The sequence below is a fragment of the Pteropus alecto genome, unplaced genomic scaffold (assembly GCF_000325575.1).
Source record: "Pteropus alecto unplaced genomic scaffold, ASM32557v1 scaffold11, whole genome shotgun sequence".
Taxonomy (NCBI): domain Eukaryota; kingdom Metazoa; phylum Chordata; class Mammalia; order Chiroptera; family Pteropodidae; genus Pteropus; species Pteropus alecto.
Window position 1 is genome coordinate 2,120,997 of NW_006431956.1, and position 7,248 is coordinate 2,128,244.

At 52.0% G+C, this 7,248-nt stretch overlaps 1 pseudogene; it reads right to left on the minus strand.

Moving 5' to 3' along the window:
• Positions 1–741: 741 nt before the first annotated feature.
• Positions 742–7,248, minus strand: part of LOC102893134 — a 10,957-nt pseudogene continuing 4,450 nt past the window's right edge.

The window sequence follows — 7,248 nt, forward strand, 5'->3', positions numbered from 1 at the left end:
AAAGAAAAAAAGAAAAAAAAAATGACGTAGGCGAATCATTCGTTCAGAGCTGTGGGCCCCCCCGCCTGGAAAATTCTCTCAGTTCCGGGCAGTGGCGTCTTAACACCCATGTCGCTGTCGAGGGTTCCAGAGACCCTTCGCCCGGGCCCACACGCTGCGTGAACAAGTCCCTGTAATTGTTGTTTGTATGTATAATTCAAAGCACCAAAATAAGAAAAGATGTAGATTTATTTCATCATACTATACAGACTGAATCGTTGTACAAATTTATTTACTGCTAGTGTTAAGATCGGCTTTTTTCGTTTTGTTTTTTTTGTTTTCATAGTTTCCTTCTCTCTCAAATCTCAGTTGAGTAAAGAAGACGAGACGACCTTCAGTTGATCTAAGGCGGTTGTGCCCCAGAGGGCTTCTTTTGCATCTTGTTTCTTGATGATATTTATTAAGTAGCTTCTTAAGGGTGCAGCAGCATCTGGCGTTGACCTCGCCCCCCCTGCAGCCTTTGCCTTGAGAGCAGCAGTGAATGAGCTACCGCCCTGCACGTCGGCGGCCGGGGCCGGTCCGACCCGGTCCGACCCGGTCTGACCCGGTCTCGGGAGCAGCCCGGCTGACCGCCGCCTCTGTTGTGTTCTGTGCTGGCGATCGCTGCCTCTAATCCAATCTGCTCGAATGAGAATATAAAAATAATACCAAACGCAGCCCAGTATCGGAGTGGCGGCCGAGCTCTCCTCCAACCTGGCAGCTCTAGCTCATGGGAGAAAAAGGAGTTTCAAAAGCAGCAACCACTGGGAGGTAGTGCAGACCCCGAGCTGGCCGCATGTAGCCCTTTTGGGACGCCATGCATCCTCCGAGCTGTCCGTGCAGCCCGGAGGGGTTTGCTCTGGGGCTGGGGTAACGCCTGCGGTCCCCCAGGGGGGCTGTGGTTGCCTCCTCTTTGGGCATCTCCAGCAGACGGTCTTCTCGAAGGAGCATCGGGATGATGCCCCACTGCGAGACCCGAAGGGGCCGAGCTGGCTCTTGAGTCCGTTTCCGCTCTGCTTTGCCGCCGTCGACCACCACCAGCACGGAGGGTTTGCTGGGATGTCCGCGAACTATGAGATCACCGCTTTGTAACCTATGCTGTACAGTTTCCTTCGCCTCTGTTGACGGAACGTGTAACTATGGCGCACATTTTAAAACCTCTGTTAATCACCTCTCTGCTTTCTTAGCAAATATTTTAAACCTAAAGCTAAATGTCGAAATAAAGTAGAGAATCACTGAGATGCACACGGAGATCTTGCCGGCTCCTGATTAACGGCCCGCGATTCGAGCGTCCTGGTCGCTGACCTCCGAGGCACCCGAGGAAAGCGTCCTCTTTCCATCCTCCTAAACTTGGGAAATTTTTATTGTATGGTTCCAGCATCTCGGGATTTGCCACCCCTCTTCTTCATGAGCAGATCTGAGTTAATTAATGCCCTTTCACCTTAAGGAACAGGGAGTTCAAATTCTTGACATTCTTGGGGTGGGAGAAAGGGGGGGGGCACGTAAAAAAAGAAAAAATCCCAAACCCAGTACTCTAGCTACATTTTGTTTTAGGTACTTTGATGATGATAATGGCATAGTTGATCCTATTCCTTCTTCAGAGAATTGTCTTTTTTTTTTTTTCATTCTGTACATCAACGTTCTAAGATATTTCTAGAAGATGATACAAAAGATTTAAAAATATATATGTATGTATAACAGCAATGGTTCAGTTTCTTCTTTAGAAAGTTGTATGTTTTCATGGTTTTAGTGGTTTTATTCTTTTTTTTTCCTTCATTTAAAATAAATATAAGACACACTAGAAGATTGGCACTAGAGAGTTTCATCTAGAAAAACAGAACGAGATTGTAGGTCTAAAATATTGCCCAAGTATCTTTGAGTAGATTGTACCCCTATTTAATTTTCCATGTGTTTGCCTCACTTTTGAAATAGCTAGCTGCATGAACTCATCCAGAGATTACGTGAGAAAAACATGTGAAAATCGGGATTATTTCTCTGAAACATTTAAGAAACCAACCTAATAGAAAAAGTTATGAACTCCTTATATGTCTAACAGGAGGTAAAAGTTTCGAATTTAAACGCTGTTTTTATGTGTTCAACAAATACCTAGTGAGTGTCTAGGTGGAAGTCCGTTTACAGCCACTGTTTGATATTTAAGCAGATCAGGAAATAGAGAAACCGAGACTTCAGTGTCTCATTTTTACTTTTGACATTTACATGTTATTCCCCTCGAGAGAGCCGCACAGGCGACGGCGAGGTTGCCAGTTGAGTCTGTGTGGCTCGGTCGCCAGGCAGCCAGCGGGCCCCCGAAGTGGTGACGCCCAGAGCCTTTCTCCTGACATCAGTGTCAATTGTCTAAACCTTTCTGAGGTTTTAAACTTCTTCGTCAAGCTTGCTCTTCGTCACGGGACTTCATCTGAGCATTCCCGGAGTCTAGAACTCCGGGGAGGAGGAACGGGTGCATTCTTCCCAGGTCCTGCGGGCCTGACCTGAGTTTAGTAAAACACCTGTTCACAATTTCAAACGTCCTGGCTCCCTGCCTCTGGCGCTCTCCTCGCGATGGCAAAGTGTCCCGTGTACGTCGAAAGATTTAGATGCAGCGTCACTCCACGGACCCTTTTGTTCATCCCCCTGTCTCAACCCCAAATCCACCCCAGAATCTAGAACCATTTCCGTGACCTCCTCTGCACAGCAGTCATTATCGACTCCTTTTGTTGATAAATTGCCTTGAATGTTCCCTTAAAAACATTTTTTTAAGTTAAAAATTAAATAAAAGGACAATAGAACACTTTTGAAGACAGAACAGCAACTTTAACCATTTTCCCGAACAGCCAAGTGACACGCCAAGCCCTTTCCTGTGCTTTCAAATTGGAAAGAACTTCTGAAAGGCATTTTTATTTTTGCGTATTCCGTCTTGCTCAGATGATGATCTCAGGACCTGTTTGAGGAGAAGGCACCATGATTCCATTGACTTTTTCTTGCCTGTTTTTTTGGGAACATCCTTTCTTAGCAGAGGTGTCCTCATACCCTGTCAGAATTTTGACCAGGGTGTTTTAAAAGCCGAGAGAGATCATAGTTCATGAGATTCCAGAACTTATGAACTAGTATCCCAGGGAAGGCCCATGCGCCTCTGTCCTTAGTACAATCTTAAGGAACACGGACTAACTTATACTTTGTGACTGTCCTTTGAGGACAGGAGTTGGTGTCCCAGTCTGCAGAGTCCTCGCTCTTCCCGAAATGCGTCAGACCCCTCTGGAGCGAGCACGCAGGGCTTGCCTGCCCTGCTGATGTTGGCAGCGCGGCCCGTATGCCACTCATCCACTGTGTGAGGAGATCTGCCTGCATCACTTACGGGCCAGTCTCGGGGGACGGCTGGGGTCCAGTCTGTCTTTTTCCTTGTGTCACCTCTCTGCTTCTCTCTGGAGAAGGGGACCGAAAGAGGAAGTAGACCGGCATCCCCCCAAGCTGTCCCTGTTAGGGTGTTGCATGTGGCCCTGGGACCTCCGGGCTCTCGGGCCCCTTTGCAGGGCATGTCGGCCCATGAGCCACATTGTTCACGGTGTTTTTATAATCTGCTGTCGTGTCTGTGTGCACGGCTTGGCAGGCTGGCTTTGGAGCGGGGATTTGGAGAGCGAGCCCGCTCCCCCTGCTCCTTCCTGGCTCCCGCCCCCACCCCACAGGTCTTAGGCTCAGCAAAAGGGGTGCAGTATGAAGCAGTCCTCTGCTCCACCGGGCCCGGCAGCGGCCCACAGAGGCGCGAACACCTGGAGGTGCAAACACCTGAGAAAGCCGCTTTAGGCCAGCTCAGGGCCACCGAGGGATGCCGTGTGACCAAACCGGGCCCCGATGTGGCACAGTGGTCCCAGTTGGACCCCACTGCAGAAAAATTTGGAGGGTGTCCGCACGGTGCCTAAACTACCACGTAGTTGACCAAGAAATCAGCCAATCGGGTTTTTGGGGTTTTTTTGGTTTTTCTTTTGGCCTATGGGAATAAGAAAGTTCTAGAAAACAAAAAAGTTTTTTCTGATTATAAAATCAATTAATATTTACTGACCAAACTTGTAAAGTAGCCCCCTCTTCAGTTATTTTTTTTTTAAAGAAGCCCAAGAAATAGGATTTTGGGGGTGCTGTGGACTTGGCCGGGCACAGGCTAGTCTTCGGGAATTCTTACCTGAGTCTGGTGGCCCTGGAGCGGGGGCTTGGGGCTGGGGGATTAGGTAGGAGCTCCATTTTTCGAGGGCCATTAAGACCCCGTTTCGTGCGCTGGAAGGGGTCCTTAAGTAACACGGCCCTTGTAAACGAGGGCTGCCCTCTCCCTCTCACGGTTAGAGGGGTCCCCACGCCCCGTATGGGGCCTGCCGCTCCCGGCCATCACCAGGACAGCCGTGCTTCTGGAACACAGACACCAGGCAGCTCCGAAGCTGCCACCTGCGTCGGCCGGCCCCACCCACGGTCACTGCTGACTGGGCCTGACGGTGTCCCTCCGCCGACATCCTATAATACCAGGTCAGTTCTCCCCGAGTTCTCGCCTTTGTGGATGACCGTCCCTGTGGTCGGCCCACAGGGCGACCTGTCTGTTATGAACTTGAGACTCGACTGCATAAAGCCATCTGTTCTTCGCCTTGTTAGGGCAGAGTCACCAAGCTGCCTCCCTCAGAGAGTTCCAAATCTCACTCTTCTGAGGACCTCAAGAGTCCTGACAACTGCCTAGAGCCCTGGGGACCTCCTAGCAGGATGGGGGACTGGTCATCTGTTCAGCCCAATCCCCGGGAGTCACCTAGACTGGACGGCGACAGGCGTCAGCCCGAGAGAATGAACCGGCTGTTATATGACACATGTAGGCCACCAGCAAAGATCACGACCCGCTGAATCAAGAAGTGACGGCTCCGCTTCCCACCGAGGCGTCCCGCGTGGGAGGCCAGCTGCCCAGCTCTTCAGACGAATTTCTCACTCGGTTCCCAGAAAAACCCTGTCGAGCGGGAAGATTATTATCCTCGTTTCATGGATAAGAAAACTGTGGAACTGTGGGGCAGAGAGGGCGAGTCATTTGCCCAAAGTCACACAGCGGTGAGAGGTTTTGCTGGGACCGGACCCCGCTGGGTGGCCCTGAGCAGCTCAGCCTGGCAGCCCCGTGAGTAGCACTGTGCCCGGCATGTGAGACGCACTCTACACCTTGTGTGGGGTGTACGAAGGATGACGCCCCACTGCTCTGAACGTACACGGGTCTCTTTCTCAGAGGACACAAGTCAAAATCGCTCGTCAGCCTCGGCGGCCTCTAGTCTGCCCGTGTCCTGGCCGGGTGGCCGTGGACGTGAGGCAGACAGGATGCGCTCCAAGTCCCTCGGAGGCCCGGTCATGGACCCGCAGGGCCAGGGGGGTCTGTGGCTCCAGGCAGATGCTCCCCAGCGTCAAGTTCAATGCCTCCGAGAAGCCTGAGTCCGCATTCGCCTCCTGCTGCTGCTGTAACAAACGACGAACATGGATTTATTCCCCGACCCTGCTGGAGGACTCTGAAATCAGTTTCCCCGGGTCCACGACAAGGTGTCACAGGCAGGGTCCCTTCTGGAGCCTCCGAGAAACTTTTCTGCCTTTTCCAGCTTCCAGAGCCCTGCCTCCCTTGGCGCCCGGCCCTCACCTTGCATCTCCCCGACCCCTGGCCTCCTCCTTCACATCCTCTAATCCTCTTTGGTCCAAAAGCAGTAACTGTCACTCCCGTGGGGGGAAAGATACGGTTCAGAGGCTACCGTAGGGGAAAGGGTCCCCTTCCTTCTCTTCTCTCTGGGGTGACATGTGTGACAGGAAGCTGGGCGGTGTTTCTACTCTGCAGTTAACCGGCCCCAACTGGACACGGGGCCCACGATCTCGCCTTCGTTTGCACCGGACATTAATCAACCGGCGTGGGCCTGACTGGCTGCGCGTGTCCCTTCTGACACCAAGGTATCAGATAAAGAAATAAGGAAATGAGAAATTCCTTTCTCAAGCCCAGGGCAGTTTTGGACACGACTCCTCATCTCGCAGGACGACCCGGAGTCCGGGTGGGAGTGTGATCCTGCCCATCTCACAGTGAATGTGTCACGACACGTGGGTGAGCTGGGGGGTGGGGGTGGGGCAGGAAGCCCTCTCTCTGTGTCTCTCTTGCTACCCGACCCTTTCTGTAATGGTTGAACATAATAAAACAACAGTCACCCCGTTATTCTGCCCTATTAATGGTGTGTAAGTGAGAGCATCTCCGTGATAGCATTTCACCCCCCATGAAAGTTTGATAGAATGAAATTTCAGTCTCTAGTAAGTGAGTAGCAGGGATACATCTGGGTCGGAAACAGCCTGCTCTCAGCTCCCAATAAATTATACCAAGTAAGTGAGCATCTAATCCAACTACGTGTGAAGTCAGCCCTCCCCGTAAGAGGCTTACAGTCTCTTTGGGGGTGACAAGATGTGCCTGAGAACAATTAAATTGTGAATGTGAGCCTGGCTTACTGGCTGAGCAGGTTCAGATGCTCGGTCCTGTGCATAGAACAGAGAAGACAGGAGACCATGCCTTCCTAATTGGATCAGGGGCCTGGAGCTGCCACTCACGCTCCCTAAATGTGATCGGTTGGGGCATGAAGGGATGGGATTTGGAGCTTAATGCCCGCACTGCTGCGCTGGCTGCAGCGCCACACCCCCGACGCCATCGGAGGCTGACTATCCAGTTTGTGGATTAGTTAGGCCCCGTCTGCAACTTCCCCTCCTGGATGCCAGCCCCGGGCCCCTCCCCCGCCCCTCCGCACATCCGTTGGAAGGGAAGGCAAGCTCTGGTACCCGGCCGGCTCTCCTAGTGGCCAGCAGCTCCGACGCAGGTGGAGGCTTCCAACGACGGTGTGTCTGAGCTGCACTATGGGGATTAGGTGTCTCTGTTTTCCATTACCCAGATACGAGAGCTGGCGGAATGTGCACCCTCGTAGCCAGCTGGCTGGACGAAGGCGAAAGGAGAGGAGGAGAGAAAGGGGTATGTATCCATCCACTTTTTCCATCCCAATGTCCTCTACGGTGTGCTGCTGGCCTGTGTTCCCTCCCTGTCACAGCCTGAGAAACGGAAGCTCTGGGGATATATCTGAGTCACCCAAAGACACAGAGAGGCCTGTCCCCCAGGGCCTGTCCCGCACCGTGGCGTGCTGGTGTGTCTGTTCTCAGCGTTAGCAGTAAAAACATAGAAAACTTCCCAGCGTAAGACTTAAGAAAAATGCTGCT